At 39.1% G+C, this 18,999-nt stretch overlaps 1 protein-coding gene across 4 annotated transcripts in view; it reads left to right on the forward strand.

Moving 5' to 3' along the window:
• Positions 1–18,999, forward strand: part of FHIP1A (FHF complex subunit HOOK interacting protein 1A) — a 251,136-nt gene that overhangs the window by 72,108 nt on the left and 160,029 nt on the right. For 3 of the 4 annotated variants that reach the window (XM_054484895.1, XM_054484894.2, XM_063664192.1), the window contains one exon: positions 725–849. The exons of the other annotated variant lie outside the window; for it this stretch is intronic. The gene's annotated coding sequence lies outside the window, so the exon portion shown is untranslated. The remainder of the gene's footprint in view (positions 1–724; positions 850–18,999) is intronic. 4 annotated transcript variants of the gene reach the window in all.

Consider the following 18,999-nt stretch of genomic DNA (forward strand, 5'->3'; position numbering starts at 1 on the left):
AAGGGTTAGTCTCTCTAGATGTTCTTATTGCTGTCTTGGACACCTCTAGGTTTTGTTCTCTGTGTTTCTCCCAGGTAGGATAATTTCCTTGCCAGATTCTCTTCAAGCTCATGTTTTTCTGGTTGTAAGGTAGGCATTAAGCGACACATTTGTGTTAATGAAAATTATCTTGCCAGTTAGGCCCGATGATAGGAGATGTGTGTCTAAGACCAAAGTAGACTTTGCCCATTGGATGGCGAAAACCTGAACTTTGAATTGTCAGTATCTAAAGAGGTCAAAGTTACTCAGAAATATTTGGGAATGTGTACATTTTTTGAAATTGTTTATAAAAAGTTTTTTGTGCTCCTTTCTCTGCTATTTTATATTATGCTATCATTATTATCTTAGTATGATGCTGTTGACCCATGGATATGGATTTACTTTCACACTTTTTTTCTCTCCTAAAAGAAGCATATAATTGTTTGACATCTCTTATAAGATGGAAGAATCCTTTTCTATTTTCTGTTACCCAGCAGGAGTTTCTCATTTTTGGCTAGCATTCAGATTTCTAAATAAAGATTTGCTTTTTGCTTATTTATTTATTTTTTTATGGTGAAGACAAATGCACACTGGGAGAACCCACTCAGTGTACAACATGTAGTGGTAAATGGGAGCGGAGAAAAAATAGAGATACTCAGATTGGATTTTGCAGTTTATTAATTATTATTTTTATTCCTCTTCATAGATTTTTAAAGTCATCTTCTAGGGGTTTCCAGCAGAGCCAAATGTTAGAGAAATCTTTCCGCTCCTCTGAAGAGTGAAGTGAGCAAATACAACCCAGCAGTAGGTTATTGAAGACAGCAGCCCCAGGTAATGTCTTCTTTTCTCATTATTATTGACATGTGTTCAGCAATGCTCAATAATATGTTATACTTTTTTTTTTTTTTTAAAGCAAGTCTACTTGAACTTACACATCCAAGTGAACATTATCTTGTTTAAAATGTCTTAGGGAGAGGTTGTACTCTATCCTCTATGTGAAGCATTTAAAAAATCTTTTCTTAAGAACTGCATCTTGACCCTCTGGTAGCATTCTTCTAAGCATCCTGTTTTCTCTGGTGGCAAATATCAACCTTGTAAGGATATACTTAGGAAATAGTCTAAATTCATTTAGAGCTTGGGTGATGATCATACCTGGGGTTCTCTAATTTTGATCAAAACCAAGAAGGAGCAATAACATAAGGAAACCAATTTTTCTTTTTGTAATTTGTAATTTGAAGACTCATACACTATATTGAAAATAAATTCTAAGAAGTGATTCTGAGTTTCAAGCAATGGTAGTATTGTTAAAATAATTGTTCAGGCTTCATAATTTACAGAGGCATGTACTATTTATTTGACTGTAAATGTTTATATTCTTTCTCATTAAAATCAGTAAGTCAATCTGTTAGTATTGTAGAAGAGTTCCTATGTTAATCAGAAACTTCCTTATTAGATATACCTCTAATGCTTTATAATTTGCCTCTATAAATGATCTTCTTGTGGGGGTGGGGGTGGTGTTTTGCAATATTTCCCAAAGTGTTACTAGAGTGCTGGCTAAAAATACACATTAAAAATTTCATATTAGTAGGCTTGAAACTAGTGTATCAAAATCAGAATCAGAATGGTAGGGGCAGGACTTGGGAATCTGCATATTGCAAGTGAATGTCAACAGAGATTGACACCCTGGTCCAGTAAAATCAGACCTCTACCTAAGATCTTTGTATTTTAAAAAATTTAGTGCAACTTATTGTGTAGACACAAAACAGCTATTTATGATTGTGTGCTTTTCTGGGAAGAGTGGGGTGAAGGGAGGCTTAGGGAAAGATTTGTTAAAGGATCCGGAATTACAGCTAGATAGGAGAAATAAGTTCTCCTGTTCTATACCATGGTAGGATGACTATAGTTAACTATCTAGCTGTAATTTTGTATCCTTTAAGAAATCTCTCCCTAACCTTCCCTTCCCCCTAGTCTTCCAAGTCTATCATTTTAGAGACAGTTTAAGATAAGGAAAAGAAAAGCTGATAATCATAAATAGCTGTTTTATGTCCATGTAGGAATTCTTATGAAGTTCTGTTTCTAATTAAGGTATTTCAGGAACAAAGTGGTATTGCATAAATTTGGAGCTCATTTTAGACTAAGATTTAATAATTGTTAATAGGCATTGAGCCTGTGTTTAAGTTTTATGTTAGTCATTTGTTGGGTAATGACTTCTTAAATTTGGGATTTGACTCCTATGAACTCTGAGTTTTGGTCTTAGGGTTGGAATGTGTGTGTGTATCCTCTGTTACAGGGCTTTTCCCAGTTAACTCCAACCAATGAGAGCTCCTCTGATGTTTTAGGGAGCTTTAATTTCAAGGTCCTTAGCAGAATGAACATTCTTATGATAAAGAATTAGTCACTCATGAATCCTGGGGATAATCTATAGTCGTTTACAACCATTCACCTGTCTATAGAGCAGAAGTTGTTTGGAACATGTTCTTGCCTGTAAGCTCTAGAAAGCAGCATGAGTGATAGAATGGTATTTATACTGGTTTGGAAAAGGTCAGAAACCAAATATTGTTGCCTGAGATGTGAGGTTATTTTGAGTTGTGCAGGAGACTTTGGGAGTGGGGTGTGAAGAGTACAAAAGCAAATATATGTAAAAGGGAAGGCCTGGCAAGGATACTAAGAAGGTAGAGGGAGTAGCTTAGGTGGTTGTAGGACTGAGTTGGATAATGAAAGAATGTAACACTTGGGTGTATTGGTTTCTTCCGAGGAAATGATGGTGAATACTAAAGGGAGCATAACAAGGACCACCCAAGTGGAAAATGGGTTTGAAGATGGACTCTGAAAGCTTGAAGACAGTATGATGCAAAATGTGTATGATAGTCCTCAGGAGAGGCCGTCAGTAGAATTCATCTGTTATGAAATTTGGTTGTGTTCTCAGAACAGTGAGACAAATAGCAGGTGGATAGAGGCAATTACAGATATTCTGAGCTGTTGAGATAATTGTATATTTGAATATGCTATTTCAGGGTTAAAAGTCGTCTACATGAGAAAAGAAGAGCAGTTATGGCAGCATTAGAAGGCTCTCCTTTCTAATGTAATGCCAAGAATGTCTGAGTCATGCAGAATTGAGATGGCGAGTGAGGAATGTTTCTCTGTGGCTTCCCTGACTTTATGTGGGGAGCCAGTGGGAAGCCATTTTCAAAAGTGGTTTTGAATAAAAATCTAGCCCCAAAACTGTTTTAGTAAATAACACAAAAATATACCTAAAAAGTGACTTATTAGGGTCAAATAATCAAACCACCTACATAATGCTGTAAATCTGAAATTTGTTCATTTTGCACATATCTTTTCATAATTTTTTTGATTTTTAAATTATAATCTATCTCTGCCTTCTTTTGTAAATTTAGTCTTTTTAATTAATTCATCCATTTTGGTCTCTTCACATATTCTATGACCCTTACAATTTCTTTCTAGCATAGTTTGGATCTTTTCCAGTTTTTTTTTTTTTTTGTCTGTTCTAATTGACCAGAATGGCTTAAAATAAATATGTATAATTTATGTTTGGTCATGTTTTCCATTTCATTTTTAACATCATTTCTGAAATACCCTTGTCTTGGTCTTTAAGTGTATAGTGCCACACTGAACTGATGTACTCAGAGAAAAGTCTCTAACAACTCTAGTCTAGACTAGAGGTTCTCAAAGTGCGGTCCCCAGATGAACAGTGCAAACTTCACCTGGGAACTTGTTGGAAATGTAAATTCTTGGGCTGAATCAGAAGCCCAGAGGGTGGAGCTCAGAGTTTTTTTTTTTTTTTTGAGACAGATCCTCACTTTGGTTGCCCAGACTAGAGTGCAGTGGCACATTCTTGGCTCACTGAAGCTTTGACCTCCCGGGCTCAAACGATCCTCCCACCTCAGCTTCCTGAGTAGCTGGGATGACAGGCACCAGTCACCATGCCTGGCTAATTTTTTAATTTTTTGTAGAGACGGGTTTCACCATGTTGCCCCACCTTCTTGAACTCCTGAGTTCAAGCAATCTGCCTGCCTTAGCCTCCCAAAGTGTTGGGATTACAGGCGTGGGCCACTGTGCCTGGCTGAAGTTTATATTTAATAAGCCCTCTAGGTCAGCAGTCTCCAACCTTTTGGCACCAGGGACTGGTTTTGTGGAAGACAGTTTTTCCATGGATGACGGGGATGGCGTGGCTTGAGAATGAAACTTTCACCTGAGATCATCAGGCGTTAGTTAGATTCTCATAAGGAGTGTGCAACCTAGATCCCTCACATGTGCACTTCACGATAAGGTTTGCGCTCCTATGAGAATCTAATGCCACTGCTGATCTAACAGGAGGTGGAGCTCAGGAAGTAAAGCTTACCCACTGCTCACCTCCTGCTTGGTGGCTTGGTTCCTAACAGGCTAGAGACTGGTACCAGTCTGGGTTTCGGAGGTTGGGGACCCCTGCTCTAGGTGATTCTGGTATGTGCTATTGTGCAAGCCATTTATTTTTTCTTGTCCTTGGTCTCCTGAGCAGATACATTATGGGTTCTCAAACTGTGTGCACATGAATCATCCGGTAAGCTTATTTTAGACATTTCAAGAAGCAGAGAATTTTTCCTGACCACATACCAAGAGATTTTGATTCAATATGTCTTGGATAACTCAGTTTATGTGCATTTTAACGAGCTCTCCAAAGTAGTTCTCATATCTATGATCTGGATTAAATGGATGTCTCTTACTTTCTTCAAGCCCAAAATTAATGTGATTTTAAATGGCTCTTTGGGTTTAGCAACTGAAAACTTGGGGCCAGAAATTTATTTGTAAAATGCAGTTTGGATTATTTTTTGCTGAAGCCAGATTATGTTCTGATTTCTTTCCTTGAAAAATATTTTCTTGCCAGGCGTGGTGGCTCACGTCTGTAATCCTAGCACTTTGGGAGGCTGAGGTGGGTGGATCACCTGAGGTCGGGAGTTTGAGACCAGCCTGACCAACATGGTGAAACCCCATCTTTACTAAAAATACAAAAATTAGCCGGGCGTGGTGTCAGGCACCTGTAATCCCAAGCTACTCGGGAGGCTGAGGCAGGAGAATCACTTGAACCTGGGAGGCAGAGGTTGCAGTGAGCCGAGACTGCGCCACTGCACTCCAGCCTAGGCAACAAGAACAAAACTCCATTTAAAAAAAAAAAAAAAAAAGAAAAATATTTTCTTGCCTACTATATAATATTTTTCTGAGGCTTCTCCTTCTTGGTAAGGAAAAGAGCCTTTGGCCCTTATAAACTTGGAGATTTCATTATGCAGTTCTTTTATGTAATTCTTTCAAATAGTAAACCTTAAAACACTATTCTAGGGAATGCCACTTTTTATTGAGATGTATCTTTTTGTCCCTGCCCTTTTTTTTTTTTATTTCTTATCTTTAAGCCTGTTCCCTGTGGATGATAGTATATTTTCCTCATCTCAATGTCATTCATATTTTTGTTTTTTTCTTTAGTTTTATGGTACTTCTTTATTAGAAGAATCATTTATGAGTCTTCCTCTTCAGTCTTTTTTTTCTCTGTTCATCCCTTGGATTTAGGAAATTTCCAAGCTTTTTCTTCTTTCCACATCTCACCCACATGTTCTTCCCTCAGGGCCTGCTTTTTCATGTTGGCTGGGAACTTGCTCAGACATCACCTTAGCATCCACCTTGTAAAGTAGCATCTGACTCCCACAACTCTCTCCTAAGCTTTAGACCCGGATGTCCCACAGTCAGGTCAGGTTATCGTGTCTGGCATTGAACTCATTGTTCTTCACACCTGAAATCCGTGCTTTCTTTCATATTCCCTGTGTTGGTGAATGGCATCACCATCAACCATCAACCAAATGTAGCTAACATTTATCAGGTGTTTCTTGTGTGCCCAGTACTATTCTGAGATCTTCCATGTAATTCCTTACAAAATCCTTTGAGATACATTCTATTATTTTTCTCATTGTACAAATAAGGAAATCTAACCACATAGAGTTTAAGAAATTATCTCAAGGTCACAAAAGTATTAATTAATGGAGATGGAATTCAAGCCAGGCTGTCTGGTTCTAGAGCATGTAGTCCTAATTACTGTGCTTTGCTGCCTTTCTTTTTCGGTAGCTCAAGCCAGAAATCTAGGATTATCCTTTACTTCATTCTCTTCCCTCTGCATATCTGCTTGGGACTCTTGAGTTCACCTACTAAATCTCTCTTAAAACTACACTTCTGCTTCTCTACATTCCATTGTAAGGGTTCTGGTCTAGACCTTCATCATCTCTCTTCTCAACTACTATAATTGGTATTTTCTTTCCATTCATTTATATTATGGCTGGTGTATTCTGATCATGACACTCCTCTGCATTCACCAGTGTAGCTCCTCCACAATCAGTCATCCATTGTGGGCAATGCTTCTCTTTTATCCATATGTGCAGGTTTATTATATGGGTATATTGTGTGATGCTGAGGTTTGGGGTATAAATGGTCCTGTCACCTAGGTAGTGAGCATAGTACCCAATAGGTAATTTTTCAGCTCTTTCCCCCCTCCCTCTCTCTCCACTCTAATAGTCTCCAGTGTCTATTGTTCCCATCTTTTTGTCCCTGTGTACACAATATTTAGCTCCCACTTATAAGTGAGAACATGTGGCATTTGGTTTTCTGTTCCTGCATTAATTCTCTTAGGATAATGACCTCCAGCTGCATCCATGTTGTTGCAAAGGATGTGATTTCATTCTTTTCTAATGGCTGCATAATATTCCATCATGTACATATACCACATTTTCTTTATCCAGTCCACTGTTGATGAGCACCTAGGGTGACTCTATGTCTTTACTATTGTGAGTAGTGCTGTGATTAGCATGTGAGCGCATGTGTCTTTTTGGCAGAACAACTTATTTTCCTTTGGGTGTATACCCAGTAATGGGATTGCAAATGCTGCCATAGTATTCCATTCTTTTCCTTTCATCTGACTCATCAAACTGTTTTAGTTGTTTGTTCAGTTACCTCTTTTAGACTGTGAGCAGCATCTTATTTATTTCTGTGCGTCTATCACCCAACGTAAGTATTCAATATTGATTATATGAAAGGACAGATGAATATTTAAATGAGCCAACTGATTTCTACCAATTTTACGTGCTTCCTACTTTTGTAAAATAACTCGAGCTGGTGGAGAGAGAGTGGGAAAATGGCAGAAAGGAGACAGGATTAACAGGCAGCTCCCACTTAGACAGAACAGCATATGGAGACTCACATTGTGAACTTTTGCTCCAAGAACCACCACAGGAGCATACCAGGAAAACTGAAAGAATTCACAGACCCTTTGAAAGAAGCAGCTTACTGCTGCAAACTCTGTGTGAGTTCCCAAGGTGTGAGAGGAGGAGAAGTCTGCCTCTGCACCCACATCCCACTGGGAACCTGAAAGTCCTGAAAATCCAGGTCACAGGAGAAGGATTTAACCTCACCTAGAGCTGAAACGGATTTAGGGAGCTGAGTGAAATGCAAAAGTAGAAGAAGTAGTGGGAAGAACCCTGTAGGCACTCCAGGTCCCCAGCTGGAGTCCAGGGAAGCCATTCCTGGCCTTATATCACAGGGGTCTTTGGGGAAGGGAAGGCAGCCAGCGGAATTGGGGAGGGGCCACAGAGTGAAGGAAACTCCTAGCTGAACTTTGTAATAATTTTGACTGAGCACGAATTTTCCTGAGTAGGATGTAGGGTTGGGGAGTGAACAGGAAGCGCGGATACGAGTGCAGAAGCTACAGCCAAAGGTGCAGGCAGGTGGGGAGGGGCAAGGCCTGACAGCCCTGCTTGCTTTCTCAGCAGGGAGGCTTGTAGCCTGGGGAAAGATCTCAGCCCTGCTTGCCAGCTGCTGGATATAAACTCAGTGCTGTTATCGAGGCATAGCGGGAGTGAGACTGGCCTTGCTGGGAGCTGGGTGAGACCTGTCATTGCCGACTTTCCCCGCTTCCCTGATGACCTGTAGGGTGCAGCAGAGGCATGCATAATCCCCCTGGGAACATAGGTCTATTGGGCTGAGAACTACCCTCCATCCTCCTCAGTGGCTGCAGCAAATCCTACTCAAGGAGAGTCTTGAGTTCAGACCCGCCTAACCCTGTCCCCACCTGATGTTTTTCCTCTACCCGCCCTGGTAGCCAAAAAGACATAAACTCTTGGGAGTACTACGGCCCCACCCATCACCTGAGAAACCAGAGCACTTATCCTTGCCTATGTAGGGCGAGATTATATCCCCCTTCTACTACTGCAGCAAGTGCTCTCTTGAAAGCACCACTTCCTGGCTGGAGGCCAACCACCTGAAGTTATGATAGCAACTCATAACAGAACCCTGCTCCGAAGAAGGAGAAAACAACAGCTAATTCCACCACCTGCAACACCCTGGCTAACCAGAGGTCGTGAGTCTGTCTATGTGACAGCTTCACAGCTAGCATAACCAGCATTTGAGAAAACCAGTGCACTAAACAAAACTAAAACCAAGGACTCCCATAGAGTACACTTTACTCCCCTCCCACTTCCACCAGAGCAGGTGCTGGTATCCATGGCTAGGATACCTGGAGATGGATCACATCACAGGACTCTTTGCAGACATTCCGCAGCACCAGCCCAGAGCCTAGTAGGCCTACTGGGTGGCTAGACCCAGAAAGGCAGTAACAATCACTGCAGTCTGTCTCTCAGGAAGCCCCATGTCTAGGGGAAGGGGGAAAGCACCACATCAAGGGATCACCCTGTGGGACAAAAAAATCTGAACAGCAGCTCTTTCCACTGAAACAATCTCCCCAAATAAGAAGGAAACAGAAAAGGAATTCTGGTAATATGACTGAATGTGATCCCCAAAAGATCACAAGCTACCCAGCAATGAATCCAACCAAGAAGGAATCTCTGAATTGCTAGATGAAGAATTCAGAAGGTTGATTATTAATCTAGTCAAGGAGGCACCAGAGAAAGGTGAAAACCAACTTAAAGAAATTAAAAAAACAATACAGGATATGGATGAAAAAGTCTCCAGAGAAATAGTTATCATAAAGAAAAGATAATCACAACTTCTGGAAATGAAAGACGCACTTTGAGAAATGCAAAATACACTGGAAAGTTTCAGCAGTAGAATCGAACAAGTAGAAAGAACTTCAGACCTTGAAGACAAGGCTTTTGAATTAACCAGCTGACAAAGACTAAGAAAAAAAGAATTAAAAAAATGAACAAAGCCTCCAAGAAATTTGAGATTATGTTAAATGACCAAACATAATAATTGGTATTCCTAAGGAAGAAGAAAAATCTAAAAGTTTGGAAAACTTATTTGAGGGAATAATCAAGGAAAACTTCCCTGGTCTTGCTAGAGATCTAGACATCCAAATGTAAGAAGCTCAAAGAACATCTGGGAAATTCATTGCAAAAAGATCATGATCTAGGCACATAGTCATCAGGTTATCTAAAGTCAAGACAAAGAAAAGAATCTTAAGAGCTGTGAGGCAAAAACATCTGGTGACCTATAAAGGAAAACCTATCAGATTAACAGCAGATTTCTCAGCAGAAACCCTACAAGCCAGAAGGGATTGGGATCCTATCTTTAGCTTCCTTAAACAGAATAATCATCATCCAAGAATTTTGTATCCAGTGAAACTAAGCTTCAAAAATGAAGGAGAGATAAACTCTTTTTCAGACAAATGCTGAGAGAACTTGCCACTACCAAGCAAGCACTACAAGAAATGCTAAGAGGAGTTCTAAATCTTGATGCAAAACCTCAACATACACCAAAATAGAACTTCCTTAAAGCATAAATCTCACAGGGCCTATAAAACAATAACAATGAAAAAAACACAAGGTATTCAGGCAACAACTAGCATGATGAATAGAGCAGTACCTCGCATCTCAATACTAACGTTGAATGTAAATGATCTAAATGCTCCATTTAAAAAATACAGAATGGCAGAATGGATAAAAATCCACCAACCAAGTATCTGCTATCTTCAAGAGACTCACCTAACACATAGGACTCACATAAACTTAAGGTAAAGGGTTAGAAAAAGATATTCCATGCAAATGGAAACATAGAAACCAAAAGCAAGCAGGAGTAGCTATTCTTATATCAGACAAAACAGACTTTAAAGCAACAACAGTTAAAAAGGACAAAGGGGAATATTATATAATGTTGAAAGAATCAGTCCAGCAGGAAAATAACACAATTCTAAATATATATGCACCTAACACTGGAGCTCCCAAATGTATAAAAAAAATTACTACTACACCTAAGAAGCGAGATAGATGGCAACACAATAATAGTGAGGGACTTCAGTACTCCACTGACAGCACTAGACAGATCATCAAGACAGGAAGTCAACAGAAAAACAGTGGTCTTAAACTATACCCTAGAACAAATGGACTTAACAGATATTTACAGAACATTCCACCCAGCAACTGCAGAATATACATTCTTTTCATCAGCCCATGGAACATTCTCCAAGATAGACTATAAGATAGGCCACAAAACAAGTCTCGATAAATTTAAGAAAATTGAGCTGGGCGCGGTTGCGTAATCCCAGCCACTTTGGGATTACATTCCTGTAATCCCAGCACTTTGGGAGGCTGAGGTGGGTGCATCACCTGAGGTCAGGAGTTCGATAACAGCCTGATCAATATGGTGAAACCCCATCTCTACTAAAAATAAAAAATTAGCTGGGTGTTGTGGTGTGCGCCTGTAGTCCCAGCTACTTGGGATGTTGAGACAGGAGAATTGCTTGAATCTGGGCGGCATAGGTTGCAGTGAGCTGAGATCGTGCCATTGCACTCCAGCCTGGCTGACAGAGCGAGACTCCGTCTCAAAAAAAAAAAAAAAAAAAAAAAAAAAAAAAAAAAAAAATTGCAATTATACCAAGTACTCCTCTCTCAGACCTCAGTGGAATAAAATTGGAAATTAATTCCAACAGGAACCTTTAACACTATACAAATACATGGAAATGAAATAATCTGCTCCTGAATGATCTTTGGGTCAACAATGAAATCAACATGGACATTAACAAATTCTTTGAACTGAATGATAATAATGACAACTGATCAAAACCTTTGGGATACAGCAAAAGTGATGCTAAGAGGAAAGTTCATAGCAACTAAATGTCTACATCAAAAAGTGTGAAAGAGCACAAATAGATAATCTAAGGTCACCTCAAGGAACTGGAGAAACAAGAACAAACCAAACCAAAACCCAGCAGAAGAAAAGAAATAACAAAGATTGGAGCAGAACTAAATGAAACTGAAACAAACACAAAGGCAAAAGATAGATGAAACAAAACTTGATTCTTTAAAAAGATAAACAAAATTGATAGATCATTAGATTAACCAAGAAAAGAAGAGAGAAGATGCAAATAAGCTTAATCTGAAATGAAATGGGAGATATTACAACCAATACCACAGAAATACAAGAGATTATTCAAGGCTACTATGAACACCTTTATGGCTACAGACTAGAAAACCTAGAGGAAATGGATAAATTCCTGAACATATGCAACCTTCCTGTATTAAACAAGGAAGAAATAGAAACTCTGAACAGACCAATAACAAGTAGTGAGATTGAAACAGTAATAAAAAAATTGCCAACAAATAAAGTCCAGGAACAGATGGATTTACAGCTGAATTCTATTAGACTTTCAAAGAAGAATTGCTACCAATCCTACTAAAATGATTCCAACAGAGAAAGAGGGAATCCTCCCTAAATCATTCTCTGAAGCCAGTATTCCCTAATACCAAAACCAGGAAAGGACATACCAAAAAAAAGAAAACTACAGACCAATATCCCTGATTAACATAGATGCAAAAATCCTTAACAAAATACTAGCTAACTGAATCCAACAGCATATCAAAAAGATAATGTACCATGATCAAGTGGATTTCATACCAGGGATGCAGGATTGGTTTAACATACGCAAGTCAATGAATGTGATATACCACATAAACAGAATTAAAAACAAAAATCATATGATCATCTCAATAGATGCAGAAAATGCATTTGACAAAATCCAGCATTGCTTTATGATTAAAACCCTTAGCAAAATAAACATGGAAGGGACATACCTTAAGGTAATAAAAGCTGTCTATAACAAACCCACAGTCAACATTATACTGAATGGGGAAAAGTTGAAAGCATTCCCCCTGAGAACCGGAACAAGACAAGGAAGCCCACTTTCACCACTTCTACTCATCATAGTACTGGAAGTCTTAACCAGAGCAATCAGACAAGACAAAGAAATAAAGGGCATCCAAATTGGTAAAGAGGAAGTCAAATTGTCCCTGTTTACTGATGACAGAGTTGAATACTTAGAAAACCCTAAAAACTCATCCAAAAAGCTCCTTATAGATTCTGGATATTAGATCTTTGTTGGATGCATAGTTTGCAAATATTTTCGTCCATTCTGTAGTTTGTCTATGTACTCTGTTGATAGTTTTTTTGCTGTGCAGTTGCAATCGCTTTTGGTGCCTTTGTCATGAAATCTTTGCCAGGGCCTATATCCAGAATATTTCCTGGGTTATCTTCTAGGGTTTTTATAGTTTTGGGTTTTACATTTAAGTCTTTAATTCACCTTGAGTTGATTTTTGTATATGGTATAAGGAAGAAGTCCAGCTTCAATCTTCTGTATATGGCTAGCTAGTTATGCCAGCACCATTTATTGAATAGGGAGTCCTTTCCCCATTGCTTGTTTTTGTCAACTTCATTGAAGATCAGATGGTTGTAGATGTGTGGCTTTATTTCTAGGCTCTCTATTCTGTTCCATTGGTCTATGGTCTGTTTTTGTACTAGTACCTTGCTGTTTTGGTCATTGTAGCCTTGTAGTATGGTTTAAAGTCTGGTAACATGATGCTCCAACTTTGTTCTTTTTGCTTAGAATTTCCTTGGCCATTTGGGCTTTTTTGAGGTTTCATATGAATTTTGAAATACTTTTTTCTAATTTTATGAAGAATGTCATTGGTAGTTTGACAGGAATAGCATTGAATCTGTAAATTGCTTTGGACAGTATGGCCATTTTAACAATATTTATTCTTCCTCTCCATGAGCATGGAATGTTTTTCCATTTGTTTGTGTCATCTCTGATTTCTCTGAGAAATTTACAATGACGATTTTGGACTTCTCATTGTAGAGATCTTTCACCTTCCTGGTTAGCTGTATTCCTAGGTATTTTTCTTTTTGTGGCTATTGTGAATGGCATTGTATTCTTGCTTTGGCTTTCAGCTTGGATATTGTTGGCGTGTGGAAATGCTACAGTTTTTTGTACATTAATTTTGTATCCTAAAACTTTGCTGAAGTTGTTTATCAGATTTAGGAGCTTTTGGGCAGAGACTGTGGGATTCTTTGGGTATAGAATCATATTGTGTGCAAACAGAGATAGTTTGACTTCCTCTCTCCTTGGATTATGCTCCTGATTTTACAAAATTGATCAAATTATTAGAAAGTATAGAAAAAAGAATGGAAAGGGGCCGAGTGCGGTGGCTCACCCCTGTAATCCCAGAACTTTGGGAGGCCAAGGTGGGCAGATCATCTGAGGTCAGGAGTTCGAGATCAGCCTGGCCAACATGGCGAAACTCTGTCTGTACTAAAAATAAAAAATTAGCTGGATATGGTAGCACACGCCGATAGTCCCAGCTACTCAGGAGGCTGAGGCACAAGAATCGCTTGAACCCGGGAGGCAGAGGTTGCAGTGAGCCGAGATTGTGCCACTGCACTCCAGCCTGGGCGACAGAGTGAGGCTGTTTCAAAAAAAAAAAAAAAAAAGTAAAGAAAAGAAAAGAGACTGGAAAGAAAGAGATTGAAGTTTTAAAAGTGGTTTGTCTCTCATGTTGGTGCTATGAGTGATTTTTATTATCTTTTTGTTTGCTATATATTCTTTTTTTTTTTTTTGAGTTGGGAGTTTCTCTCTTGTTACCCAGGCTGGAGTGCAATGGTGTGATCTCGGCTCACTGCAACCTCCACCTCCCAGGTTCCAGCGATTATCCTGCTTCAGCTTCCCAAGTACCAGGGATTACAGGCATGTGCCACCATGCCTGACTAATTTTTCTATTTTTAGTAGAGACAGGGTTTTGCCATGTTGGCCAGGCTGGTGTTGAACTCTTGACCTCAGATGATCCGCCTGCATTGGCCACCCAAAGTGCTGAGATTACAGGCATGAGCCACTGTGCCTGGCCTATATATTCTTTTCTTACAATGATTATATATTGTTTTATGATTTAAAAATACTGTTAAAAATAAAGAATATGTCTACTGTTTTGATGATCAGCTGCTGCTTTGCTATTTAGGGTCTCAGCATCAAAGCTGAAATTTTAATATTGATGTTTTAATCAAGGAAGAATAAGCCCATGGCATATATATCCTATAGGATTTGGGATTTACACATTGGACATGTTTTCCTGCATTTGTTTAGAGATATTTCCTCCTTTTTATTGTAGTAATTTAGATCTCACCTAATAGAATCTAGTAAATTAAATAAACAAAAGATTGTGTATATATATATTTTTATATATATATATTTTTTTCTTTCTGTGGCATTTGTTGTAGCTGTTGAAAACAAAAGCACCACAAAGCTTAAAAGCTTAAATACTCATATTTGGTAGCTGGATTGTGGTATACCCTTTGTAGTCCTGTGGCTGCTTTTAGCATCACCATTTCCAGGGCAATCCTGATATGAATATATATTTGTTTTTGGAGGGAAAAGCTGAGAAGATTGTGGCACATTTGTGCTCTCATGTAGTTGACCCTTAAGAAAGATAAAGTGTCCCACTGCCCTATTTCATATTCACAGACCTATAGTCAGGAATAGATTAAATTTATTTATTTATTTATTTATTTATTTATTTATTTATTTATTATTTGAGATAGAGTCTCACTCTATCACTCAGGCTAGGGTGCAGTGGCACAATCTCAGCTCACTGCATTCTCCGTTCCCCTGGCTCAAGTGATTGATTTTCCCATCTCAGTCACTCTAGTAGCTGGGACCACAGGAGCATACCACCATGTCCACCTGTTTTTTTTTTTTTTTTGTATTTTTGGTAGAGATGAAGTCTCACCATGTTGCCCAAGCTGGTTCTGAACTCCTGAGCTCAAGCTGTCTGCCCACTTTGGCCCCCCAAAGTGCTGGGATTACAGGCGTGAGCCACTGCACTTGGCCAGGAATAGATTAATTATAGAGCTGTATTCCAGAATGCTAGATAAAGAGAGCAAGTATGAAAAACATGTTAAATGTAAACCAAAAGAAACATATAAATATAATATAAATATAAACCAAAAGAAACAATAAAAACAAACAAATCCTGAAAGCAACAATATATAGCTGGGAATTTTGGGACCTGGGGATGGGAATGCAAGGTTTAGATTATGTTTAGCGGGAAAAAGGCAGATTCATGTAAACATTTTAGAGTGGTTTTCCTTAGGCTGTTTGAGAATAAGCAAACCTTTCTAATGTAAAAACATACTTTAGAATGCTACAAGATTCTGCCTCTAATTCTGTTATCTCTTAACTGAGAAAATAATATTGATAGAAAGTTACTTAAACTCTAATCATACTTTTAAATAAATCCGTATTTTGCTAAATATGACATTATCTATATGCCATCTGTATCTATTTGAAGAGTGGGAATCAGTCTAATGTAGATTTCCCCAAACTATCTATGGCCCATTAACCAAATTTGGCCAGTCACCTGTTTTTTTTATGGCCCACTAGCTAAGAATAGTTTTTAGATTTTTAAATAGTTGGGAAAAAAAGACAAGGAATAGGCATATTGAATGTATGTATCTTGCAAAACTTAAAATATTTACTCTCTGGCCTCTTATAGGAAAAGTTTATCAACTTGTAGTCTAAAGCAGTTGTCACAACCAGGGGTGATTTTTGCCTCCAGAGGATATTTAGCAATGTGTTATTTTTGATTGTCACAACTTGTGTGTGTGCACACGCACACACAGGCTAGTGGCAATCAGTAGGTAGAAGCCAGAGATGCTGCTGACCATGCACAGAAAGGCCCCCAGCAACAAAGAATTATCTGAGCCAAAATATTGACAAGCATTGTCCTTGACCATGCTTTATTTAGGCTCCTCTGAGCCCTCTTCTCGACTCAGCCATGACTTGTGGCCCTATCCTGTCTTTAGTCTGTCTAGCTAAGTTTTAGCGAGAATTCTGCTAAATCGGTTTGGTGAAAATCCTCCAACTGTTGATACCTGATCAGATTTGATATCAGATCAAATTATTCATCCCCCAAAGTTGGTATCTGATCACTCTGGCCTGCCTTCAGCAAGAATCCTGTTTGTCAGGTTATCTCTAGAATCCCCCTACCCTCAATGTCTCCTCTTAGTAGTATTCCATCCACTGACCCCCTCTCTCTGCTCATTGACTGTAATTCCCATCTATGTTTTTTGTATTCAGAGTTGAGCCCCTGATCTCTCTGATCTGTTGTGGTACTCTTGATACCTGTTGCAGTAGTCCTAAATAAAATCTTTCTTACTCTTTTAACAATTGTCAGAGTAATTTTTTCTTTAAGAATGTCATTAGTGTAGAGATTGAAGAACCCTGGGCTAAAGTAATGTTTGGTACCCGTATGAATTCAGGGACTACCTCTACAAATGACTGCAGCAAATTTCTTCCCTTCTGGGGTTCCAGTGTTAGGGAAGGAGAACTGACCAACACAAACATGTACTAGGGAACATTTATCTTAAGGCCTTGGAAGAGGCGAGTTGTAAAGATATTTTACCCCAACATCTCCAGGATAGGGGAGGGTGGTTTGGATAGGGGTAGCTGTGCTGTGTTTGACCCTCACTCTACTCCCTTGGTATCCTTAAAAATGAAATATGGGCCAGGCATGGTGTCTCATGCCTGTAATCCCAGCACTTTGGGAGGCCGAGGTGGGCGGATCATGAGGTCAGGAGATCGAGACCATCCTGGCTAACATGGTGAAACCCCGTCTCTACTAAAAATACAAAAAATTAGCCGGGTGTGGTAGCAGGCGCCTGTAGTCCCAGCTACTTGGGAGGCTGAGGCAGGAGAATGGCATGAACCCTGGAGGCATAGCTTGCAGTGAGCCAAGATCGCACCACTGCACTCCAGCCTGGGCGACAGAGCAAGACTCCATCTCAAAAAAGAAAAAAATATATATGAAATACGGTTGATTCTCTGTCTAGGGGGATTTCATCATCAACCTCCCTTCCTCCTTATTGTTTTTCTGCCTGTTGGTATCTTCATTAAAAGATGAAGCCTTGCAGTCTTCAATTTAAGGTAAAATACAGAAAGGCAAATGTATGAGCTTGTTAAGACAGATTTAAACAGTTATTAAGCAATGAATAGAAGTGATTATATCTGCCCTGGTTCTCATTTAGAGGTGCGGTTGAAGAGAACAAGAGAGCACATGGAGTCTGAAAATGTGTATCTATATTTTGGGCTAGAAATTAGGGAGGTTAGAGATCTTCATTAGTGGGTGAGAGTCAAGAGAAAGCTAGAGACAAAGGAAAAATTTCAAAGCTGTGACTTGACTCACCCTTCTTATATACCTGAGTCCCAGAACCTCTTTTTTTTTGCCTACTTGTTTCCTAAAAATTGGAGCTCTGAAGTCTATTCTGTCTATGTGACTTTGAAATTAACTAAAGCTTTCTTCTTTGGGCTAAAAACTAGATCCTGTGGCCTACCTATTGGTCTTAATTTCTCTTATTTTTACGTGAAGCCAGATCTGCCCAGTGCAAGTTCAGCCTGGTGATCTGAACCACTCTACCTGATGATTCCAGTTGTTGTACATCTTGAACTTTCCTTGACCATGTTATTCCTGACCAGATTCTGAAATACGATTTCGTGAAGTAAGCATAGTTACACGCTGGCCACAAAGTCCTTGTGCATGCCAGTTGAACTTATGTCTGCATCCTTGTATTAGTCCATTCTCATGCTGCTAATAAAGACATACCTGAGACTGGGTAATTTGTAAAGGAAAGAGGTTTAATTAACTTACAGTTCAGCATGGCTGGGGAGGCCTCAGGTAACTTACAATCGTTGTGGAAGGGGAAGCAAACACATCCTTCTTCACATGATGGCAGGAAGGAGAAGTGCAAAAGGGGGAAAAGCCTTTTATAAAACCATCAGATATCGTGAGAACTCACTCACTATCATAAGAACAGCATGAGAGTAACTGCCTCCCGTGATGAGATTACCTTTCACCAGGTCGCTCCCATGACATGTGGAGATTATGGGAACTACAATTCAAGATAAGATTTGGGTGGTGACGCGGCCAAACCATATGAGTCCCCCTCCATTCTCCACATAGATTCTACTTTTTTCTCATTTTCTTTTGGAAGTCTTTCATTTTAATAATTGGAAGTCATTAGAGCAGACCCTGCTACTGTTTATAGGTCTTTGACTATTGTCAGGTAGAATATTTGCATATGGATATTATGGCAACTATCAGGCCTTTATTAGAGACTGTTTTGATGACGTGTAATTGACAATATAGAAAATGTTCAGAGGACATGGGGAAATCTTAAAATTTGGGCGGAAAAAGGAAGGAGATTTGTACTTAGCAGAATAGGGGACTTTATGGCCACTCTTTAATTTTCTAGGCCTCAAAAAGACCATTTAGGTGTCCTGGCAACTCAATAAAAGAAGGCAACTATCTGTTAAGTAACTAGGTAGAATCTACTAATTTACTATTTCTTATTAAGTTCATAGATAAAGAGAATTCTCTTTTTTATTCTTCGATTGTATTGAGGTCAGCTATTCTCAAAAAAAAAAAAGAGAAAGACTTTGGACAGCCTGCCTGGGTTTGAATCCTGAGGCCTGCCCCATGTCACTTGGGGCAAGTTACTTATCTTCTCCCTGCCTCAGTTTCTTCAGTGATAAAGTTGGGAAAATAATAGTCTACATACCTCATAGGGTTGTTGTGAGGACTATATTTATTTATATGTCAAGTGATTTAAGCAGTGCAGGCCACATTGTAACTGCTATTGAAGCCTAAGGTACTGTTAATAGTATTCATTGTGGTCTTA

This window comes from Pongo pygmaeus, chromosome 3, assembly GCF_028885625.2.
Source record: "Pongo pygmaeus isolate AG05252 chromosome 3, NHGRI_mPonPyg2-v2.0_pri, whole genome shotgun sequence".
Classification (NCBI taxonomy): domain Eukaryota; kingdom Metazoa; phylum Chordata; class Mammalia; order Primates; family Hominidae; genus Pongo; species Pongo pygmaeus.